This window comes from Pipra filicauda, unplaced genomic scaffold (genome assembly GCF_003945595.2).
Source record: "Pipra filicauda isolate LSUMZ 115617 unplaced genomic scaffold, ASM394559v2 scaffold149_size4050908_pilon, whole genome shotgun sequence".
NCBI lineage: Eukaryota > Metazoa > Chordata > Aves > Passeriformes > Pipridae > Pipra > Pipra filicauda.
The window spans coordinates 2,110,424-2,135,938 of NW_024103984.1; positions in this window are offsets into that span (position 1 = coordinate 2,110,424).

Here is a 25,515-nt window from a genome sequence, read left to right on the forward strand (position 1 = left end):
GAGATGATAGAGTAGCCTGCTGGTACAATGCCAGGAAGAGCATGGCCTGTGGTCTTATGGCAAGAATAGAAATGAATCTGACAGGTGCCCTGATTATCAGGATGTTGGCAGAGGGTGGGCACAGAAGATAGGAAGGAGATATACAACAAAAAAAAAGTAATGAAAATCCAGAGAGTTAATGTGTCACCTGTATGTGACTGCAGAGCATCTTCAACCAAGCCTTTTCCAGCACCACTACAAATCCATTGACTTCAACATGGTCTGAGGAGATGAATATAGGGTTCAAAGTAGATGAATACGGGCATAAAGGAGATAATGAGGAAGAAGGCAAAATATGAAAACGAAAACAAAAACACTCTGATAGCAAGAATAGAATCTGTTTCCAGGTAGCTTATTTCATAACGTTTATTTCCCACCTGGATTCATATCTGCAGTATACAGATAAAGCTTATCTTGCTTCAAGTGTCTGTAGAAAACAAAGAGCTAGTTAAGAAAGAGAAGGTAAAACAACTCGCTTAAAATCCTGCTCTCAAATTTATGTCACAAGAAAGTGTGTTTATTATCTCTCCATCACTCTCAGCTCTGAGAACGTGACTCAGTCAAGTCTACAAGTAGCTCTGCAGTAACTTTCATGGGGTATTGCTGGATTTCTGTCACTAAATGGCAAAAAGCAATCCTCACATCAATAGAATGAAGTGTGCATCCAGACCGTCATTTTTCAACAGCTTTTTGAAAGAACAGAGGATGAACCCACTAGAATATATAGATTTTGTCGAACTGGACCTGCCATTATTACTTTCTAAAATACCTTTATTTTAGCATAACTTCTCTCAAAATTGCTGTAAACCACAACAATTGTTGTACCACACTCAGAGGATCTCAAGAGACATGCTTTGCACCACATCTGCGGGCTGATTGCCGAGGAGGGACCCAAGGTACAGTCACAGTCCAGTTGGCAAATGCACTGTTGCCTGGGTGTCTCCACACAGTTGGTTGCAGCACTGTGATAGAAGAATTAAAATATCTGAAAGAAGCCTGTGACAGAGAGTTACCCTCTTCTTTTATCCTCCATAGCAGCTGCACAAATCTTTTGCCACACACATCACTTAAAATTTGCCTTCCTTATTCTGCACAGTCTGTATCTAACCCTCCTTGTATGACAGGCTTGAGAAATCAGCAAACAAAAATCCATTCAATGTACTGAGGCATCCCATGGATCCAAATAGTCAAGACCCTGTGCACTGAAATGAGAAAACTGCCTTTAAAGTGGGAGTGTCTTGAGTCTGAGGTCAGGAAAGAAAGAGCAGAAGAGAAATATGCCCAGCACAATCTTGTGACAGTGGATAAATACATATGATGGTTGGGAAGGTCAACAAAACAGAGTAAAGCACATGTTTGTGAGCAAGCTGGGGAACAAGGAGTTTTAGACAAAATAATGAAAATGTCTCTACAGCAAAACTTGTTTTCCTTTGACAATTATTAAAAGATACAGAACTGGTTTAGTGGATCTTTTTGGCTAGCTTTGTTGCAGAGTGACCAAGAGAGTCACTGTGTGACCAGAACTGACGACTTGAATTTTGAATACATCAGTCCCACAGCCTAAAACACAACAGCATCAGTAGGACAATTTCACTTGCAGTTGGACTTGATCCTTTTTTCCTTACAAGAGAAGGCAGGCCCACAGGACCAGATGCTTTCTGCTAACCCATGAGCATTTCTCTAAACTACATGCTATTTTTTATAGTTTTCCTATACATGATGCAGCATAGCAATAGTAAGAGAAGAGAATACATGGAATTTGGTTATAGTCATAATCCAACTTTCGGAATACTGTTTGTTGCAAAGGAAACTGTCATCACCGTGTGGGAATAATTGTCCTATACTGACTCTATAATGTCTTTTTTTCCTACTTGTTGTTCTAAATGTTTGCAAAAACAAACATTTTTACTACCTGCTGTTTGCGAGGTAGTATTTAAATTGCAAACAATATTTTGAAGGAAATACACAGAGAAATACAAAGCCCTCCTCAGAGGAATACAAAGGTTTCCTTGTCAGCACTTCCAGTTCTTCCACACCACAACAAAAAAAAAATTCAAACCCTTTTGTCTTCAAACCAAGAGGTAAATGCATGCAGCTGCAGCCTGCAAGTGGCTTAATTATACACTAACAACTGCTCAACACGTTTGAGTCCAAAATCATTGTCTTTTCACCTCATCAAACCCACAATTGCTTATGCATTTATAGTGCTCTTGAGCAAGTATTTCATCATGTACCTTTCCTTTGGAAAAGGCTGTCCAAAACTCTATATTTAGCCATCACAAACACGCTAGTCTTAATCTTCTTGGCATAAATGTAGAAGACTGTCATCTCCTGAGAATCAACTGGGATTCTGTCTCAATGTTTTTTCAAGTGATAAAGCAAAATTGTGGTATCTTATCTAGCATTGAACTAACAGAGTGTTAGCCACATAGGGAAAAGACTTTAAACATTCATTAATGTTTTAAAAAAGGGTCATGAAATGCACTCAAATAACTGTGCCTGAGGTTAATTTATGTTTTCACAACTATATACAGCAGGGTGACTTGATAGTTTGTCTTCATGTTCTGGCTGTGAGAATAAATCCGTTGTTTCAGTTTAAAAACAAAGTGTTAGGGAACAACTAAAGCATTCAGGCAAAATGCAGTATTGAGTACTTCAAGCACCCAATTAGCACCACTATCCCTAAAATAAAGAAAATTTGATATGTTGTGCACATTTCCTATATTTACTGTTCTATTGTAATGTTGTAAAAAAAGAACATAAAAGACCTGGTTTCTCAGCTGATGTGAGCTGGTATAGATTCCTTGAGATAAAAATTCCACCTAGTTCAGTTGTGTAACACCTACATGACAGCTACTGTGCTCACAGACTCCACGTCTGACCTGGTGGTCATATAGTGCAGTCATACAGTGCAGTATGACCCCCTCAGCACCTGGTTGTCTTTTCCCAGATACCACAAAAAGCCCAGTTTGCTGAGGCATGCCAGCGTTGCCTGGGCACACCTCAAACCACCACCTGGTACAAAGCACAACCAGCCCTGGCACGTCCTGGAGTTGCAAGAATCTAAAATCCATGTGAGGAAGCTGTTAAGACACACATTTCAATTCACACACCACTGTTTTTCAGAGAAAGAATAGTTTCTTCAGTTTATCTTAAACTTGATCCTAATCAGCTTAAGATAAGACATGCCTAAAATCATGCCCGAGCTCAAACTGGCCCTGAAGACCAAACTCTGCCAACATTGTGGCAATGTGCTTCTAGTGGTTAACTGCATTCTGGGGGCAAACCCTTCTCCAGCTGTCAGCATGACATGGGTGATGATGACAATGCCCATGAGTATCCAAGTGTGGGGATGTGTTCTTTCAGGTATAACTTCAGAGCCAAAAAAACTGGAAATGCAACAATTTGCAATGAGCAAAGCCAATAATGAAATGGCAGCTAAAATGACAATGTTTTAATGTCTTTTTACATGAAATACTAATTCCTTTTCCTCACAGACATTTTCCATTTCTTTGATATATTTTTTTTTTAACAAATCTTAGATTCAGAAAAATATAATCCTTTTAAGTACATCACCACAGCACTATGACACGATAATTTATATGGAACATTAAGCAATACAGAAGTTATAATGAGAACTTCTCTCACTTCTTTTGTCATCTGTTCTGTGAAGCTGGAAGACAGTAATTTTAAAAACCCGTGAAGGTAAATATGTCCCCACTCAAAGCATAATAAGCCTATGAGATCTTATGGAACGAGTATCATTGAGACAAAAAATCAGTGCAATTCTTTTAAAGGGAACAGATGTTTATCTCAATAAAAAGAACTTTTAGAGGTACTATAAAAAGATGCTTAAAGTAAAGTTTTGGAAAGGATTTAATGCATTGTATTGCAAGATATGGTAGCCACAAATACAAGAGAAGTGGCAGAAAGAAATATTTCCTGTGAAAGCAATTATCACAGTCTTTCTCATATCTTCTCCTGAAGTACCCAGCACTGGCCACTGGCAGGAAAAGATATTAAATTAGATTGATTTCTGTTCTGCTTTGGTACAGAAATTTTTTCATTTCATCCCCTTCACCCCTTTCAGTACTGAGGATTTAACTCAAAAACCATCTTGCTCACAATTTCTAAACTGTAAGTTCCTGTTATCCTAGTTAAAGGATGTCACTATTTTGTTAGGGTAGAACACTAATGAACTTTGAGTTGCAAAGAAAAACACATTAAAAATAATAAATCTGATATAAGACATGACAAATACTAGGGCAGTTGATCATATTTTTCCTTTTCTGACTTGTCATATGATTAATGGCTCATGCGGATTCTGAATTTGTCTGTGTGTTATTTTCTGGGAACTCAAATTTTATCCTTCATAGCCCAGCATTTCTGACAAAAGTGTTTGTACAGCAGCATGATAAATTGGACTGGGGCACAGAGTTTACTGTTGTTGGTTATTTTTCGTGCTGATCATGGTGCTCACCTGGGCTGTGTGAATGCACAGAGGGCAGGGGGACATGGCACAAGTGTAGCAGTGCTCTGCTAGGGCTGGGGAAGGACAGGACAGGGCCTTTCCATGGCAGCTTTTTGTTGTGGTGGAACATCAGATGTTACCTTGGTCATGTCTACTTAAGTGTCTGCTCCAGTGGACATCTATGTGCAATGGCAAATGCACTTGCCATCAAAGGGCAAAAACATTTATCATGTCATGTGCTGCCTGGTCAACACATCATCAAATGAAGAGCCATAAAACTCCAAAGAATGTGGTCAGAATAGGGAAGAGAACAGACAAAAATCCATCCAGGTAACAAAAGTTTCCTTCCTTCCCTTCTCCACATCAAATACCAGATAACAACTGCATATCCTGGAATGCTTTGCATCCAAGCTCCAACTGTGCAACAGCAGCTGTGGGAGCCACACAGAGGCTGCTGCCCCATGGGTCTGTGTGGCACCACATACCACAGGCAAGTTACATAGCAGGGAAAACTGATCCTGTGGAAAAAAGTAATCTTGAAGTCTTGAGTGAAAACAACACTCCTCTTCCACAGTTTTGATTCCCAGGTTGCATTTCCCAGGACAGGGTTGCAAAATATTTTTTTTTCTTCTTTTTCCTTTTTGCACAAAAATGTAATAAAAATATGCCACTTGAACCTGGACAAAATAAACAACCCTCTTACTTCTGCACCCTCGTATACCATTACAACTCAGGGTTATAACAATCAGACCTCAAACCATTAGAAATTTCTTCAACCCTGTATCCCCCCCTTGGGGCTTCTTTTATATGAAGCCTTTGTGTGGTTGAGTACAGTAGCTGAAACAGCTGAAATCACTCAGGCCACGGAGAATAATATTTTTATTTTAATCTTTCAAAAGGTCAGTAAAGCTGAACAGGAGTAAATTACATTGCTAAAAATGCATTGTCTGTCAACACAGCACACCTTCACAGCAGCTTTCCTCAGTCTTTGCTGTTCGTGTTATTCAGTCCAAGAATTTTGCTGGGTGGAACATATTAGGTTTATTTTTATTTAGACCATATTTCAGAATTTGGGGGAAGCAATGTTACCTCTTTTGAAAGGGAAAATTCTCCCTTGCTTCGATAATCCATAAATGTTTTTATATATACTAATTCTAGTAAAATTCTTGATTTCCATCCTTCCTTACCACCAAATGACAAATAAGAGTGTTAAGCAGAGGTCTACACCACCATGGGAAAGTCTCTACAACCAAAGCAGAATGCAAACTGTCTCCTAGTCCAGTCTGCTCTTAAATGCCTGAGCAGCAACAGAGAGATCAGACTTCCAAATATTTATTTTGTAGGGAGCTGTTTTAACTCCAGCTCTCAGCACTTGCTTTATATCACAGCAGAGGGTTTGGCACAACTATCCATCAGAGGCTGTAGGGCAAGTAATCAACCAAAAGGGCACCTCTGCCCTGCTCCCCCCTTTCCCCTCCCACTGAGCCCTAGGATCAGGTAAACTCAGCTTAGCTGGCTGATCTGGTAGGACATTATCCCTGCCAAAATCCGTAATGGCCTCTCCCTAGAACAGGGACCTGCAGCAACTTATCCCCCAGGGCAAAGGGCAGCAGCAGCCAGACCACCCCTCCAAGGCAGCTCCTGTTAGACACACAAACCAACCCAAAGAAAACCAGGCACCTGCTTTCAGTCCAGTCTCAAACAGCCACCATGGCGCAGCCCAGTCCTAAGTGACTTTAAATAACCCTGCAATATTATTTACTGGAGATAAAACAGTGGAGCTATGCTGCCCAATAGAATAGCTCATTCCTCTTCCCATGCATAGTTTCAATGACAGAAACTTTAAAATAGAATTTTTTTAATTTTTTTTTTTTTAATATTTGATATAAGAATCTCTAATGCAAAAAATACTTTGTCAGCTTTTACTAATTCTGACAGCAACAAGGGCTTCTGCTGTCCTGGATATTCAGCATAAAGCTATTAAATGTCATCAGTAATGAAAATCAGAGAACTTTTGTTTACCAGTGGAGATCAACACTTATTAAAGGGGATATTTCTGTTTGAAAGCACCTGCAAAGTTATTTTTTAAAGAACGCTTTGTTTTGACAGATCTCTGACAATATACTGTTATATATGATAATTTCTAGGCTGTCTTATACAAATATACATTACCAAGGTATGTAGTAACTGAATTACACTTTTAAAGAAAACTAAGAAATTACCTATACTGAAACCTAGAATTATAAAATTTATAAGCTCTGTCTACATTATTGTTAAATTGTACAAAACAGTGCACAAAGAGATTTGAAAAAGGCCCTCAAAAGACCAAAGCTGGCATGTGAATTTTGTCCTCAGATTTATATGGTTGTTGCCATATAAATCAGGCACGATAAGGTGCATACAAATGCATTTGCTAATTAGTGACTTCTTTTCCTCCCTGAGCTTCTCTCTTAAAAGCTGGTACATCCTTTAGTCACAAGCAAATTAGGTGATTCACATTCCCACAAAGAAGTGTCTTTGCATTTGTAATGTCACAGAAGTGGATCTGGTCTCCTGCTGCTCCTGCAATATAAGAGGATCTAAACTCTCAATTCAAAAATATCACTCTGTTTTCCACGGTTACAGAGATTACTTGAATAACTAGAAACTATGGAAAAAGAAATAATTCACCTGTGAGCCTTTTTATTCATCATATTATCTGAGAAATTATTCACTGACTAGTGAATCAGTGTTTTAGATTTTTCTAGACAGTGCACGTGCTTATAATTGTTGGAAGCAGCAAACAGAAGCTGCAACACGTGTAACCTGTGTTGAGCTCATACTCCCTAGAACAGAGCATGCAACACTTGTCTGAGAATTTGGGTTGAGAACATGGACACGAGGGGAGAGGCTTCAGGAGGTCAAGAAACCCCCAGGAGTGATTACAGCTGCACAGAGAACCAACCTTACCTTCAGCCCTAGGAAGGAATTTGCCTCCTATCCTGGGGGGAATCACTGCAGCTGGCTTCCCAGCTCCAAAATGCCAGTTTACTTTTGACAGTAACAGTATCATTCTACATCATTTTACTCAAACAAGTTTTCAGTATTCTAGTCTCAGCATGGAAAAGCAATACTTCATGGAATTGTGTCTATTTGCTTTTTTTATTTTTAAAAATGTTTGTGAATGTATACTGTTTCTACAGTGCAGTTCAAAGGACATGTAAATTCCCAGTTAAATAGGTGGCTAAACTATTTAGTGATAAGCAAGGCCCAATAATACCTGACTAGCACCTGAGGAAGCGAAACTTTCTTATTTAAGAGCTTAAATTGAAAGGAACATTTAAAAAAATGAATAATTTCTTAGCTAGAAATTCTCTATTTTGTATTACATGGAATTTACATTGTCATCAAGGGTATGTATAGACTGTCTAGATAAAAATCCTTTTCTGTGCAGGTATCTATTCTGGGCAGTAAATTAAGTTAATAGACTTTTCAGTTCCTGTGCATTACAGAATAAATGCTTTTAAAACAGCCAAATGTTTGGGGTTTTTTTATGTTTGTTCTCTAACATTTTTAGTGCTTGAGAAATGTGACTTGAAGAATAACATTAAAATACCACTAATCTAACGCTCACATAAATAATGTTTCATAAATTGATGTTGCCATAAATACATTAGTATCTCTCTGGCTTTATAAGAAAAAAAAGAAACCCTTGACATTTTGTAGTGCTGTTTCCTAACAAACAGCTCAGCATTGAGCCAGTAGAGCACCATCACAAGCAGTAACTAAAGAACAGCAACTCCTTTGTCATAAAAACAGCAAATGAGAAAAAGCAGATAATGCATTTTAGAGTTTTCATAGAAACAAGATTCTTATAACCAAAACAAGTAAGTTTATCAGAGGAAAAGTGAAGTTTAGTGAAAGGCTTTCCTTGAAAGGCAGGTCAATTGAGGGAAAAGCCCTGTCTTCCAGCAGTGTTCAGCAAGGGCTGCACAAATGCAGTTAAATTTGTGTATATAGGTGGTTTGCTGCAGTGACAACCTGCAGAAAGAGTCCATCAACAGCAATCCTCTGTAAGTTTATATTTTCAGTTTAAACTGAATGAACAAATAGACTTCTGAAAGTTTTCATTTTGCTTAAGACTATAAAGTCAAAAGAAAAATGTAGGGATTTTTTAGTTTGCAGAGAATTTCTATTTACATATAATATTTAACTCTTATCTTCTGAGTAAACTAATAAGATCCTCCTGAAAGATTTTTTTTTTTTCACTAGTGCTCACACATTTCAACACTCAGTGATTTTAAAAGCGCAATCCACAGTAGTTCACAAAACTGCTTAAAATTAATATCATTACCCGCTGGTGAATTGGTGCTGTTAGATTAAAAACCGTGCCATGCTGGCCCTGGAAACCTGCCTCCTACTTATGTGGGAATAGATAAGGAATGGCTTTATTTAATCAAATTACAGTGGTGTAAAATAAAAAAAAAAAAAAGATAAATTAGTTCTAAATATTGCTAAAAATGTTCTAAGTTTCCATTGTACGACACACACGCAGGAAACTGTCTTTTTATTACTGCAGACGTAACTGGCTTATTCTCCTTTCTCCCGGCCCCCAAAGAGAGCTGAGCTTTCCAGATATTTGTCAGCCTTCACCAAAACATGGCCAATGCTACGTTCACTCCAGCCCTGAAGTGCTTTTTGATGCAGTCAGACTGGATCAAACACTGTCTGCATGTTTTGCACCTGGGCCATCCAGGGAGGCTTATCAGTGGCCAGGCAGAGAGTACAGGATCTAAGGACATGCCTTGAGATGCACAGCTGAGCTGGCACCAAGGGCAGATGGCCCAGAGGCTAAGCAGGGACTAAAAATACCAAAGATGCTTCAATGGCAGAAGATTTCTGCATGCCAGTGTTCACTACTGAAATATATTAGAAAATTGCATCTATACCCATTCTAATGTTTTAGAATTGTGGGAGTGGGTTTTTTTCGTTTTAGATGTTTACATCCTTTTAACTAATTGCATCTATCCCCACTGCATCAATGTATCCTGCAACACAGACACAGCTCCCAGGAAAGAACCAACAAGATGGACACTTTAAGCTCCTGTGCGATTCTGCTTCCAGGCAGTTTTGCACAATCTGCATGCGTGCCTTTAATAACAAACAACACCAGCAACTCTTTTTACCAGCTGTTTGCCTTGCAGGTGAGCTGCACAACCAGGGTGACTGCCTATTCCTCACAGGAGTGTCTCACAACTCCAATATCTTTTCAGGATTTTTTTTTTTTTTTTTTTTAATAAAGAGCTTTCCATTTTATTCCATCTTCTTTCCCGTTGTGACCTTCAGAACTCTTTTTTTTCCAATTCTCTTTTTATCTATTCTTAAATGTAGCATTTTAAAATGCAAGTCTAATACATGGCTATCTCTGTGAGTCTAATTTAGGGTGCCAAAAGTGTAATAAGAGCCAATATTAAAAGTTCAGTTTTCATAGTTCCGCTATCTTCACACAGCATTTTTTCATTTAGGTGAAATCATGACAAACTACAGAATTCACCCTTTGGTATGCAGCCTTAGTTGTCACTGGTATTACAGATGAGTTCTACTGATCTGCCAAGCAATGGAATAGAAATTTTTTCTTTAAAGGAAAGTAGAACAGCAGTGTCTTTCATCTAATGTAGGTGGACTTCCACTGTCTCACAAGAACCTGGCCCAAAAACATCTGGTTTCTTAAGGATGGAAGAGCAGTGTTTAAAGTGTCTGAAGACTTTCTAGTTCAAAGCCTTGTTGGTTTCCATTTTTCTATCTATAGTTTGTTAACTGCAGAGCAAGTTAAAAACATCACATCCCATATATATCGTGGTCATCAACTGCTTCCCTAACGTGAGTTTTGTCCTTTCACAGAACAACACAGACCTGAACAATATCGGTCATTCAGGTATTAAGTGTGACACAAAGAAAAACCTCCACCCACGAAAGCAATTCATCTCGCTTTCCCATCCCTCCAGAAGAGCAGGCCCTTCCTCCCTCGACATCCACTGACTTCCCTGTCTCTAAACAGCAGGTGACAGCACTGTGCCAGACAAGTCAAGTGGCCCTTTCCCTCAGATGTGTGCCTTTCAACAAGCCCTTTTCTTTCATACCTGCTGGCAGTTTGCTACCAATACCACTGGCAACATTTTTGTCTTCAAAGACACAGCTGAATTACCCAAGGACCTCTTTGCTTTCAACACAGTGAATGTGGGGGTTTACATCAAGAAGATGTTTCAGTGCTTTACCTGGTGTCAGCAGCTTCCAACCTACTGCACAGTGTGACAGCTGCTCAGCAGGACAGTGCTGGGAAATACTGCTTTAAAGGGACATTTATTTGAAGGATAAGGAGGTTAGGACTGAGTCAGTGTACTTAAACCCCTTCATATAACCAGAGGTATAGCTCTTATTGTCTAAACCAACTTATGTGTACATTAAAGAGGAGGCACAGACTCGCACTGCAGTGTTATACAGCCAGCACTGCACACAGCATTTGACAAACATCACTGAAACACCTCAGCATGCAGCACACTTGAGAATTCCCAAGCTTGCTTCCTTTGGACCAGAGCAAGGGACCCTTCTTTGTCTGAACTCACGCAGGTAGCAGGTGCAGAGCATGGACATTGAAGCTGCATGTCCTAAATCAAAAGCTAAAAAAAGATGATTTTTTTCCTACTTTAAAGCTATACAAAAACAAGACCAGAAAAGACACCTTGCTGATTTATTGCCATTTAATCCGGCCTACTTCTACTCAGAAAAAAATATCATCTCTCTGCAAATATTTGTTCTTTATTTAGGAGCAAACATTCAAAGGAATACTAGTTGAGCCTGACATGCAGTTGCTGCGCTGTTTGCGTATCTACCAGCTACATCTTTTCTGGACCAAAAAGAAGTCTTTTCTAATGTATAGCATACAGGTAAAATTTTCATAAGCTGTCCTGTTATCCCTGATCAATTCTCTCTTGTAATTTTAATCTTCTGTAATTTTGATATTTTCGTAGCTGATAAACCAGCTCAGGACTCCCCCGAAGTATTGCTATGATTTTGAGTCACTCCATCAGCCATATTCACATACTTATGCAGATGTGAGTGCTTTTTTCTGCTTTCTTGCTCCTCTTCATGGCTTTCTCACTTCCAGATTGCAGGCAATTGCCCTGTTGTGTGTCAAGCATTCAATCCTGATAGATACCAATTTTGTGTAATATACACAGAGGGCATCCCTCATGGCTTCTCCATATAAATTACATCTAAATTGTGTGTAGATAGAACATAAATCATTCATGCAAGAAGCCATAGGTGAATAACTGCGTACTTCTTGACAATAATATTTTCTTTTTACTGAAAATTAAAAATATATGTCTTTGTAGTCACCTAAGTGCAAATGTTTACATCCGAGTCTAGAGTAAAACATTTATTTGGAAACACACTAGTGTTTGATACAAATTTAGTGCAGCTCTAAGTACTGTGGATTTCACTGACTGTCACTGCATAAAGATACTTTTGGGAGCAGTGCATCCCTAGGGGAAAGGCAGAAGGCACTATTCAGGAACAAAAGTGTTTCTACATATAGGTAACTGGACTGCTACCCAGAGAAGATGAAGGGATGGCAAAAATTGACTGTATGCTGTAGGAGCATGTGGCAAGACTGAAATATGTAACTGCAACGACACACTGTGCACAGCAATCTATTAAGGGCTGCAGAGCAGCACAGTGCTGTTGTGGCACATCTCTCACCATCCCACTGGTCCCCTCCTTGCTGTCCTTTCCCTGTCCTCCTCTCTCCTGACATCTGCCATTCTATTCAGCACTGACCCAACTGTTTACACTGAAGAAGCTGGATTTCATCCGGGCAGAAAATCCATTAAAAAAACACATTCCTTTCTTCAGAAGGAATAAAATTAAGCCCATATTTCTTCAGCTTTTCAGTTGTTTGGTTGGGTTTGGTTTTTGTTTTTATTTTGGTTCGTTTGTATTGTTAGGCATCTACTTTTTAAAGTTTGACCCATAATTAATAGAAGCCTCTCAGGTCACCAGTCACACTGCCTTTAAAAACCCCACTGGTCAACAGATCTAATCAGAATCACTTTTAAATGTGAATCACCCATTTCAAATGCAGATAGTACAAGTGAACACCTAAAGAGAAGTGACATGGCCAACATAAGTACCAAATACCTGACATCACATGTGGCCAAAATCTCTAAAAAACATTCTGGTTACTTGCAACACTCCATCACCTGGTTTTAACTGACTAAACAGGTATGAAGACACCAGCTGGTGGCTGGTCAAATTTGGCTTGAAGGTCCAAAAATGTTATCATTGCAAGACATAAACTAGTTCTAAAATTCTTAAGATATAAATTTAATTTAACAATGATACAAGCTTTCTGCTCCAATTCTTTTTCCACATTTGTGTTCCAACAAAAAGATCATTTAAGATAGTGCATTCTGAACAACAAGCTTATTTTGCCTTCCATCCGTCACCTTTAACAAAATAAAAAAGAACAAAACCCCAAACCTTTGTGCATAGATAGGCTTCACTAAATCATCTCATTACTGAGGAACCACACCAATATCCATTACAATTATTAGATCAGGCTCTAATGCTGAAAAAGTAGTTGTGACAACCTAGTGCTTAGATTTCTGTGATGCAGTCTAATATTATTACTGCTTGCATTCTTACTCTCATGCCCCTCCCCTCAAACACTTCTAAAAATGACATTTCACACGTAAAGGTTTAATATTACAAAAATGCCTGTTTGATCTAATTTCCAAAACCAAAGTTATGCACGTTTAACCGTTCTCACTGTTTCACATGCTTCCTTAACGAGTAAAAAATAAATTCGAATTCTAAGATACTTAGTTATAAAAAGCACAGTTGGATTTTTCCTCTTTTATTAACATTTTCCATTAAAGACATGCATAGTCGCCAGATTTAGAAGTGCTGTTTGCAACTCCACTGAGCCTACATTCTGCAGCAGCGGGCACTGCTCGTGACTTAAGTACCACTTTTTTATTTCTAGAGCCATCAACAATTATTAAACTCTATGAGAATAAATGTCCTTATTAGCATGAAGATTAGAACATCTTAGGTGCAGAAAAATGTCAGCTGCTTGTCAGAAGTCATTCTGAGTGTGCTCTCTTGACCCATTCCCAATTTAAAAGCCTGTTCCTGTGGAACAAGACAGATAATGAATGCAGCATGAAAACAGCCAGCAAATGAGCAATACAAGAAATTTGTCTTTCTAATTGAAAGAGCATAAGCTAAAATTATAGTACATTAGCTAACTATCCAAAGTGCTAGAAAATGTCATGAGAAATAAATAACTTCATCTTGGTGTCTTTCTCAGATGTACAGGGAACACAGCACTGCAGAATAAGCAAAAGGAAAAAAAGCAGAGTGAAACTATGGTGAGCTGAGGTCACTTTATTTCTAAGTGGGAAGCCTACATAGGATGCTAATTTGGTTTGATTTGTTTTAAGCTTTCCTGGATCGCCATGTAGATAAAATCTTAATGATTCTTTCATTCAAATGGATTGAGAAGTATCAATTTTAATTCAGACAATCCTCCGTGACAGAACTCTGCCACGCTGGCATTGCATAGTCCTGAGGACACAACCACTTGGAATTATGTAATGGAATCAATTGACTTTGTTTTACTTCTAAACTTCGGGAAGATATAAAAGTTAGAAAGCCAAAACATTGTGTTTTAACAGAACTTTAGTGATAGCAAATCTACTGATGAGGTTAGAATTTAGGCATATTCATCAAATTTGATAGGGTTGCATAAGTTATGGCAGCCAAGGGCAGCTGTAAGATTCGGCAAATATATTACTGTACTATAAGACCTTGCTGAAGTAATTATGCTGCCATTCACTAAAAATTAATGGCAATAATAGCACTTAGGCATACTTTTGAGATTAAACCCAAATAAAAACATTGGTTACATCATATTTATTGTTTAGGCTTTTCCTTTGTTAAGTATCAGCATAGAAGCAAGTGTGTCTGATACTGCAAGGGAATAAGCCATGTCACATGTACCTTTTGAAATGTTACAAGTCAATAGGGAAAACACTATTAGAATGACTTCATAATATGATTTAGTTAGGACAAAAGATTTTTACTAGGACTGCACAGGGGTCGCAATAGTTGTAGAAAGATATTGCTGTCAGGAAGAGATGCTGATACAATTATGTTTAAAGTCCTCATCTGTTTCACTAGTTTTAAAACTGGGTGCCTCACTGTTGTCTGACAAAGGTTACAAGGAAGCTTCCTCACTCTAGTCCTATGGACAACCCTCCAGTCTTGTCTTTTCAGATTTTAAACAGCACTGGATTTTATATTTTTGCCTTTCACTTTCTGAAATTGGTTTGAAATAGCTTCCCAGGTGTTTGAGCATTGCTTTCACAGGATTGTGACATCTGAAAGGTGGATGTGTTTTTCATATGTGTTTATACCAGCACCTTATATAACTTTGCTCAATCCCAGAATAATGCTTATGTTGAACAAAGTTATTTTTATTTTTAAGCTGCCACAAGCCTGTAAAATCACTCATTCACACAGCTGTATCGCTTCAGTGCCTTACCTCTTCCCTGCACCCCATTCATCTTATGTGAGGCTGATAAACATGTCTCCTTTCATAGATATTATCAGATACTGCCGAAAAACACCCTGGGATTCAGCCCAAACACAAAACATCAGACAAAAAAGGGTTCTGAAAAATCAATTAAAAATGCCACTTTATCTCTAGCTGACATTCTGAGCAGATACACCTGAAAAGACACTGGAAAGAATTATGTCAAACTCTTGCCTGACAGCTCTGACAAGACTGCCCAGGATGAAGCAGTTTTTTTAAACTTCTTGTGCAATAACTTCTTTCTTTGACTGCAGGATCTGAGAATGCTCAGAGGAATTCACAGGGTTAGAAGTTCTGCCACCCCTTCTGTAACACAGCTCCCGTTCATCCCTTTTTGGAGACCTGAATTCACTGTTAACATCAAGAAGGCGGCATAGAAAGAGCCTTGCTAAAATATTAAGATATTTCTCTTTCCATTATCTGTGCCACAAAGGCCATGTAATTTTGTAAGGAATGTCTGCACATCTGACGTCCTTCTCCGCTGCAACCATGTTTATCTTTGAGCTCCTAAGACAAAACTGTAGGAGTATTACAAAGTAACAAAGTAAATGTAATTGAGGAGATTGGGCTGATGTGCAGAAATCTACGTGTATCCCCTTCAAATATGAACACAACCAGCTGTTCAGCATTTTCTGGTATCTTACCTAAAGAAATAGTAGGACTGTTTCCCCTCATATTCGAAAATTGGAAAAATATTAACAAAGGATTAGAATCAGAGAAAGCATTGCTAAAACTTCCTCACTCTTAGAAAAGTCATGACTTTGAGACCTCTGTTAGATTTTTTTTTTAATTTTGCTTTTTAACAGGTCCCTCTTTCAGCTGTAATGCCAGATCCTCAGAAGAGTATGATTAGAGTGTATACCCTCCAGAGTTTCTGCTATTTTATTCTGTAAAATTAGCATTATCCCTTCTAAAATTCTACTTTTTTTGGTGGTTATTTGGGACCTCTACTTCTGTGATTGCAGCTTTATACTGTTCTGTCTAAAGACATTCCAGAAGTAATGCTTAAACCCTCTTCCCAGTAACTGTGTGGGGTACATGCCAGTTTTTTAAATAGAAAAATTGGTACAAGTAGGTGCTACCTTACTCTGCTGAAAATACAAAATAAAAGCCTTTATCTTATTATTTATTTATTATTTAGTGACAGGGCTACTATTACGCATCCTCTTTTTCCGTAGCAACTCTTTTACATTCTTTGAAACTACAGAGCTTTTGTAAGCAGACAAAACCAGTAAAACTGCCTCTCCTGCACTGAAGCAATATCTTGTCAAACTGAATTTAGGAGCTACAAGAGAGCACTGCCTGACCCAAGCCCAGCTTGGGTTACAGCTGTCGTAAGAGTACATGATATTAACGTGATTGAAAGAGAGAACTGTCGCGGGTGGACGTGGCTGCACTTCAGCAGAGGAGTGTGGAATCCCACCAGGTACTCTGGAACTCACCTGCAGCGAGCACTGCTAATGCACCTTCCCAACCTCTCCCTCCAGGGCTGAACCCCTGCTTGCTTATTAGTTCCTCTACCACGCACAGCAGCACAATCCCTTCTCCTCTTGACCTACTTACATATTAAGAACTTATTAACTGTTGATCTAATTATCAGCAATACCCTCCTCTTCTTTAGTGGCAAATGCAATAACTTTCTAGTCCTGAGTGAATAGCTGGGAACTATTGCCCTCTCATAGGGTTTCTCCTCTTTCTGGCATAGATATTAGTGAAGTGATTGACTGGGACACAAGCTGCAATCCTGCATCCTATTTTAACAGCAGCTTCTAATGCATTCATTACTTTCCAACAGGTTATCTTCCAGCCTCAGAAATATTAACTGCCACATCTCCGTTGGCACAGCCCTGCACAGCATTGCCCCAACCTTCATTTTATAGAGATGATGTTTGATTTCCCTCAGTCACATTTAAAATGAGATGCATTTTAAGTTAAGCATGTTTCTTTGCATTCGTTCATCTTAGATTAACAGGTATTAGTTCCCTCAAAAGGAATTTTTTATTATATTTTCCATTAACCATAAGCCTTTATTGGTAGCACACTGTATGTATGTATTCAGTAAGGGAAACATAAAACTGGCAAACATTAATTGAACAAGGACTGCATTATACTATAGAACATTACTAAATGCAAAAAAATCCCAAGGAAATAATAAGAAATTAATAGCTAACGATAATTACAGTGCTCACACCACACCACCATTAAGCAGAAACATATCAAAAAGAAACTGCAACATAACTATCCATTTATGAAATGCATTCAGTGTTTTAATGCTATAGTGAGCATATAGCAATTATCTTAGCAGTTAAAGGGAATTTCAACTATTGCATATCTGTTCGGTAAAAACTGTCATTAGATCAGTTTTAAAGCAAACACAATCAATATAACACCTAAACTTTCTATTGTAGAGTTGTTAGGAGAGGGACATACGTGTCCTTTTGGATAATAGAGGCAGTTTTGAATTAATAACTGGGCCATTTTACAAAGGCTAGCACTCTGCATTTATAGAATGCATTATATTCAATCATGCTGGAACTATATAATTACAGCTGATTTTACAGTTGTATGTTTCATTTCTCAGACCATGATGGCACTTAGGGTAATGTAATTATTCACTTAATTATATAACATGGTTGTAATAAAGCATTTGGACTGCTCTGCAATGACAGTTGAGAACGTAGATTGAACATGTGATATATATACAGCTACAAAGTTATTCTACAATAAAGGATCTTTACTCTTAATTTAAAAAGTTATCCACATTTTAATCACTGTGAGATGTTTACCGAAGTCTTAATAGTGTCATTGGGTTAAATAAAAGCCCCAAACAGATTTTTTGAAAGAGTTTTTTGTTTTGTTGGTTTTTTTTTTGGTCTTATTTACGTTTTCCCATGGTGACCCTGATTAAGGGACTGAATCACTACAGCTCAATACTTACATCTTCAGACAGGGATTGCTGATGGCAGAACTCTACCAAGATCTAGGAAATATTCCAACAGGCTGCAACAAAGGTCTGTAAAGGTACAGCCTGGAGAGTTTTGAACTTTGCTGTACAGTTATTTTTATCTAGCATCCCACAAATGCTAATTCTCAGCTCTACTGAGAAAGAATATGTTAAACTGGGCAAAATGCCACTGCAATGTGACTGTATTGCTTCCCTTATCCATGCTAACTTGTTTATTAGAAGTTATTTATCCTTTAGACAGCCCCACAAAGTCTGTAGGAACAGCATCTCTGTGCTAGGGAACATGTTTCTGTTTCCACTTAGTAGAAATAAAGGTACCTTGTCATACCAAAGGTTTTTATTCAAAACTCTAGTGGATACAAACACTGATCCCAGCTACTCAAGCAAGTCATATTAATTCGATTCAACTGACCAAAGCAGCCTCCAGGAAATGTCATGACAGTTAGCAGCTCAATTTTTCCCTCTGGTCCTTCCCTTGACTGCAGAATCTGCAACTATAATGCATCCTTTTCTCAACACACTCTTCTGAGAAACGCAGGACAAATCCTAGAGTATTCTTTCAGCTGTATTCTTGTACTTGTTTTCTGACCTTAGAGATCGATTATAACATACCATTAGGCAGGATTTAGCACTTGGAGATCTTTCTGTACCAGTGTTTGTCCTTGATATATCAAGCTCATTTTTGAGAGGAAAAAAAAAACTTCTCAGATCCCTTGTGCTTGCTGACCCATCTCCCCCCCTCAAAAGTTAATGGAAGTTATGCTAACAAGGGCTCAGAAGCCGTGGCTTTGTTCACTGCAGAGTCCTTTGGGTGGGTTAATCAAGAGAGTGTGAACAGACTGCAGAGCTCATGTGGTTAATTCATGCATTCCAGAAGTTACTAAGCATTTTTAATATGGTTAAATTGCAGTATCAGATTCCTGTATATGGTCCCAGTAGACTGAAAGCAGTTTAGTATTGTGTTCTGATTGCAGTTGACCTTGCTAGTTTCCCTCTAGTGTGGTATTTTCCTGCACTGCCTCCTGCAAGTCTTTTGTTTCTTGCATTTCTTTCCTTAATGTGAAGAGAGGATCTACACATCTTTTCTGCCAGTTCTCATTGAAACTTTCTACTTTGAAATCTTCATCGATCACAAGGCAAAGAAAACCCCCCTCAGCCTGCTAAACTGCTCCTCTTCACAGAGTGTACCTTTGTACTCCTGCTACTCCAACTCAGGTGATTAACTGGAGTCTAATTAAAAACTAAAGACCTTCAGTGCAACATCCCGAACCGACACAACTCACAGAACTCTTCATTATAAATGTGCATATGAACAGTCAGAGAACTCTCAGTGATCTCAGGATAGCAGTGCTGAGCAGGGTTAAGGTGCAGGCCATTTCCCCTTAGCAAAGGGCAAGAATAGAGACCAAACACCACAAACAGCACAATGGAAGCTCAAAATTATAATCTCTGAAGCCTAAGCATTGAGAACATCTTCTGAGATTAGGAAAGTAAATATTTTTCTGTAAGTGAACACCAAAATACAAAGACTTTTTTGGGTTAGCACAAATTTTGTTCATCACAGAACTGTTCAGTTTGTCAGGGTAAGCAACTGGAAGATATTGTCAACCAATAGGTGAATCATCCTGCATGTGAAAATGGCTACTGGTTGGAAATGTGAGATAACTCAAATTCAAATGAGACTTAATTCCTAGTAAAGCTCTAAGCTCTTGGATCTGCTCAAAGGACAATATTTTGGCCAAAAATGATCTGGAATCAAAAAGAGAATATGCACTTGGAATGCAACACAATTGACTTATCCTGTGAATGTCTCACTTCTTTTGAGAATTATTTAATTTCAAATCAAACTCTTATATTTTGGATGTCTGTCAAAAGCATGTTACAAATGCCTGTGAAGGGCTAAGCACATAGTGGTTTTTCATTCTGAAAACAAACAGAACTGAGACACTTACAACCTTATCTGTGAAACAGAATTGCCAGCTGGGCAGAAACATTTGAAACTTAGTGCAACAGCATTCAAACAGAAGGAAAAAAACAGAGCTCCCACCTCTGTTGATGATTTCATAGGGTTTTCTGAACCCAAGCAAGAAAAGATTCCTCTTTCTAATTAAAAATATGTTCTGCATAATTATGATAAATGGGAAATAAAGGGAGATTAGATGTATTTAATCAAGTTAATCATTCACAGGAGAAATATAAAGCTGTATACCAAAATTATGTTTTTCAGCTCCATATAAACTGTTTCCGATGGTGATAAAATATTTTATGGAACAAATCAGCCATTTAAATACTCAGGAAAAAAATGAAAAAAGGAGATATCATTCACCAAAAACTGTATCAAAGAATAGAGAAAAACTGGTGTTTTGTGCTACAGGATGGGGGATTTTCTGGCTGGACACACTTTCCAGCATTCTTTGGTCCCAACTTGGTAAAAAGAATTATTTCTGTTCCTACTGAGGTCCAGCTCAGGTCTGCATTAAAAAGTAGAAAATGAGCACAGGCTTCATCTTTCCCAAAACATTGCTAGAGAAAGCTGACTTACAAGCAGGAAAAGAAAACAGTATATATGTACACCTGTTACAAACAAACAAACACAGTGTTCTAAGAATATTCTGATTTTGGAGGAAAACACAAGATAATAAATTTTTTCTTCAACAATCCTTTGCAAAATGCAATAAGGATACAAAAAATAAAAGAGTGAGGAGCATTTCATGCCATTTTAGAGAAAATCACTTCTATCTAGAACTGTAAACCACAAGAATTCAACCGAAAACTGGGCAGGAACTCCAGATCATATTCACCCTTTTAGAACTGTAAAGAAACCTGAAAATAAAATGAAAACTAAAAATGTAGCAGACATACTTCTAAACAGCCAAAAAATGCTTACAGGACTCTCCCAGGAGGGCAGTAGGAAACCTGCACAGCAGAGACTTGAACTTGAGTCTCCTGCATTGCAGATGACTGGTTTACCCAAATGTCAAACTCACATACATGTTTTAGCTAGAAGTTCAATTGTTTTTTTCAAACCTGGCCTTTGAAAACTGATTTCCCAAATAAGAGAAATCCATTGGGAGATTTTCCAAGAAAACTACACTAGACATTAAACTGGTGTACCCCTATACATACACACACAAGCACAGGGGAATATCATCCATAAGATGAAGCAACTAAGCAGAGCCTTCTGCTATGAGTATAAACTGCTCTGGCAACTCTCCAAAGCACGTGTGACAAAACACAGTCAACTCCAAACGTTATACTGACAGTTTGTGAAAAAGGAACAACCCACCAGGACTTTCCAAGTGGTCATTGATTCAAGGCACCCAAATGTCTGACCCACCAAGTTGTTTTCCTGGAGTTCATTAATGCCAGAGAAACAGTCATGGCTTAGGATTACTCAAAATAACCTGTAACATAAGAGGAAGCCATAAAGAAAAGCTTAATTTAGGAAAAATAAAAGGTTTTCGTCTTGTTTGCCACATTGAAAGGACAAGTTTCAGAGGGTAGAAGTCAGTCAGGTAATTAAAAAAAAATTTAAAAAACCAAGAGATGTTTCCAGCACTGCTGGTTCACCTTCACGTACAACACCTGATGTAGGAGACAGCCCTGCAGTCCACTTCCCTACCTTTGGTTCAGACCCCTCAGATGAGGGTTCACCTTTCTTCCTCCCAAGGAGACAAAGTCAACCTTGCCCTAAGTGTCTGCAGTGGTCCTGCTTCTCCCTTCCCCTGCTTTTGTTGGTTGTACAAGAACATGCCACTGAAGCGAGTTTGTAAAGGGAGAGACTCTCTTCTTATGCTGTAGATGGTATTGATATCTCAAATTTTTCATTAAAAATGCATTTTTAATGAAAATTGCAATAAATCTACAAGCACAAAATACAGTTTGATACCATCACAGTTTTGAATTCCCCATTTGTTACTTCTAAAAATAACGCATTCCTGTAATATTTTCCAGAATGTATTTTGGTGTGAGGTGTAGTTCAAATGGTAGGTCCTTCTGGCTCCAAGTTTATTACTCCAGGACAACATTTTTAGTACAAATTTCATAGGGGAAAAGTCAAAACCAGAGTGAATTATTGTCGTGCAGAAGGAACCAGCCCATCTGCTCTTCTCATAGCAATAATATGATATCACGTGCATGCAGTGACATACAAAGGGTACTATGAACTACACAAAGCAGTTTCTTAATCACCTTCTAATATATATACACACACACAGAGATGCACATGAAAAGGGAAATCTTAAAACTTGGACTCTGCCATAGACAAGATGCAACTGGTGACAACACTGAGCTGAAGAATATTTCACGTGGTCCAAGTTTGTTCTGTCTTTTAGTCTACTAAGACAGGCACCACTTCAGAAGAGATACTGGCATGACTCTTCATTGAATATCAAGATTGTCACTTTGTTTCCATGTACACACATCCTTAAAAAAAATCAAAAAATATTCTGATAATTAGAAAGAAACTAATTGGTTTTAGTTATTATCTAGAGTGTTTCCTACAAACTTCATGACTTGGCTTGTGTATAGTTTCAGAAGTGAAAAAAGCTCAATTATGTTTGCATGTGAGTTCAGGAAGGAGGAAAAAAAACCCAAGAAATACTAATACAAGTTGGATGTTGTGTTTATAAAAATAATAAACAAAAAATAATTGACAAGAGAAATGGAACAAACAGTATTTGCTCTTCAACTGGAACATAACAGGTAGGTTAAAAGCCAGAATGGAATTTCCTTTGCATAACAGGAAATATCTCTTATATAAAATTCAATTCATATTTCAACAATTCACATTTCTAATATACTCTAGGCATAGCATAAAAGGTTTGATTGTTTCCAACTTGATATATTCCAAATAAAATGATGTTACTTCAGATAGGGAAATATAATTTTAAGAATCTTTTTCGTTGCTGAATTACATACAAAATTTATTTTTAGACATGTTTAAGATGTTGTCAGTTCCTCACTTTGGGAAGAAACCAAATCTCATTCTCAAACTGAGAAACAAAAATTTTCCATTAAAGATTTCCCATTTAGCAGAAGGATGATATAAAAAATTTAAGACCAAGGAAATCCATGCTGCCTACATTACGAAACGTAGATTCCCAAAACTTTTCAGTTAACAGCAAAGAGAGAATAAGTGTCCTTTTAAAAATAGGACTCAAATTCAAAATTTTACTAAAATGCAAAATTGTAGTGGGTTTAACAAAAGGAAAGAGCAGCCTTAACAGAAGAGCTCATACTACACAGGATGTTATTACAACACTGAGTTTTGCAAAGCAGGATAGAAGAGCACAAAGCAGCACATATAATTCAAATAAACTCAGAGCCAGAGTCCTCCCATACCCCACAGTCAGTCACAGCCCTTCTGAGAGCTTCTCTGAACCCAAGGCACTGACTTGCTGTTCAGTACTGTCAGTGTGGCTGTAATGCCACAGTCACACAGGAATCCCTAAAAAAAGGCTGTTTGCTCAACAGTTTATAAGCACCTGGCAAACAACAAGTTAATAGAGAGACAATAAAATTGCAGAAAACAGGCCTCATGGAACTAGTTTAGTTTCCTTGGCAGGGTAACTGACCTGGCAGACATGGGACAGCAGCATATGATGTGTCCTGAATTCCAGAGGGCTTTCTGGCACTGCCTCAAGTGACAGTGTCCTAAGCAAGCTCATGAAATATGGTACAGTTCTTGGAAAATTGTACTTTAAAAGCAGTCATCAATAGTTTGCTGTCCACTTGGAAGACCTAAATTTGGTTTTGAGAAAGGTTCAGCCTCAGGCCCAACTACTTCCAGTAATTTCTTTATTGACTAAGACAATAGAATCAAGGAACTATAATAATTAGAAGGCTCAGAAAACTGGGAGTGGCTGCAAGAAACTTCAAGGACAAGCCTAGACTTCAAACTGATTTTGACAAATTGAAGGAAAGGGTTTAAAACCCAAAGAGATAAGTTAAATGAAGGCATGCTTACAGTACAGTGCTTAGGAAATAAAAGGTACATAAATAAATATAATATATACATATATAAATAAATAAATGGTACCTATACACAGATGTGAAATGAAAAATAATAATATTGACCAAGAGGGAAAAACTGTTGTCAACAAACTCAGTGGCCAACTGTGGGGAAAAAGTGCCTGCTAAAAGGCACAGCACTAGCTTCTAAACAGCTGTCTTGGTGAGTTCAGAGAAGATGAAAAAGAGGGATAAGTAGTTGGAAAACACCATTTCAGTGTTTTCCACAGCTGAAGGAGAACTGGAAAACTGTTTTCTGTAAGAGTGAGAAAAAGCTGAATGTCATGTGGTCTTACAAGAAAAAGAGTCCACCAAGAGGACAGAAATCAATCGTTTTCCATTTCCACCACAAGAATGCACTAATTAGCTCAATTTGGACAAAAGAGATGCACTTAAAACATCAGGAATGTGCCAACATGTGAGGGAATTAAAACACCACACTTCAGTTATTTGCAGAGACTGGTGTAATTCTCTTCAGGCTTCTCCAAAGTCTATTTTTAGCAGAACCACAAGGGCACATTTAATCACCACCACCCAGAGACGGTAGATGGTTTGGGTGACCTTCCTGGCTGTCCCCTTGCAGCAATTTTTACCAAGTCCAGTGCAGATTTTGGTACCTTGACTGATTTTATGTGAAGATGCCAAGATACTATGCTAATAGAAGTAGATTCATTAACTCATATTCTATACCTGCAGGGCTCTTTAGCTTATTCAAGTGATCTGCAAAATTACATTTGTAGTCTAAATTAATCTGGATTATATATTAAACAATTAGCAAATAATACCATGGATTTATGGGTGGGGTTTTTTAAGCCTTCTGCCACTACTCAAGTATAAGTACGAAGCCAGACTATTTTCTTCCAGGATGTTATGACTCCATCTGGAAGCCGCCTTCTGGTGCTGGTTATACTGCCTTGAAAACTAATGGAGTAAAACCAAGCAAGGCAAACCTCACATAGCCACTCTAGGGAATGCATGGATTAAATCATAAGATTTGAGGGGAAAAGCTGCAAAGAGAATAACGGGTTTGCATCTCTGTGTGATGTGCAGGATAAGAACAGACAGGAGGAGGAAAATCTGCACTAAAAGCGTGCTGCCAAGAACCAGCCAGTTTGCAGATGATAGTCTGTCTGATGATGGGGATAAAGCACTGAAGAGTACAGGATGGTTTTGTTCCTACAGTTTTTGTGGAATCTGATAATAACCAATAAAACCAATGGAATACTGTTGCTTGATAAACTCTCCAGCAAAGGGCTCTGGCTTGATCAGATCCTCCTCAGCTCCAAACCTCTGGTCTAAAGTTGAGCCCAAATTGGTCCCTTCCAACTCAAACCATTCTGTGATTCCATTATCCTGCTTTAAAAGCTGGATAGCACACAAAGAAGATAA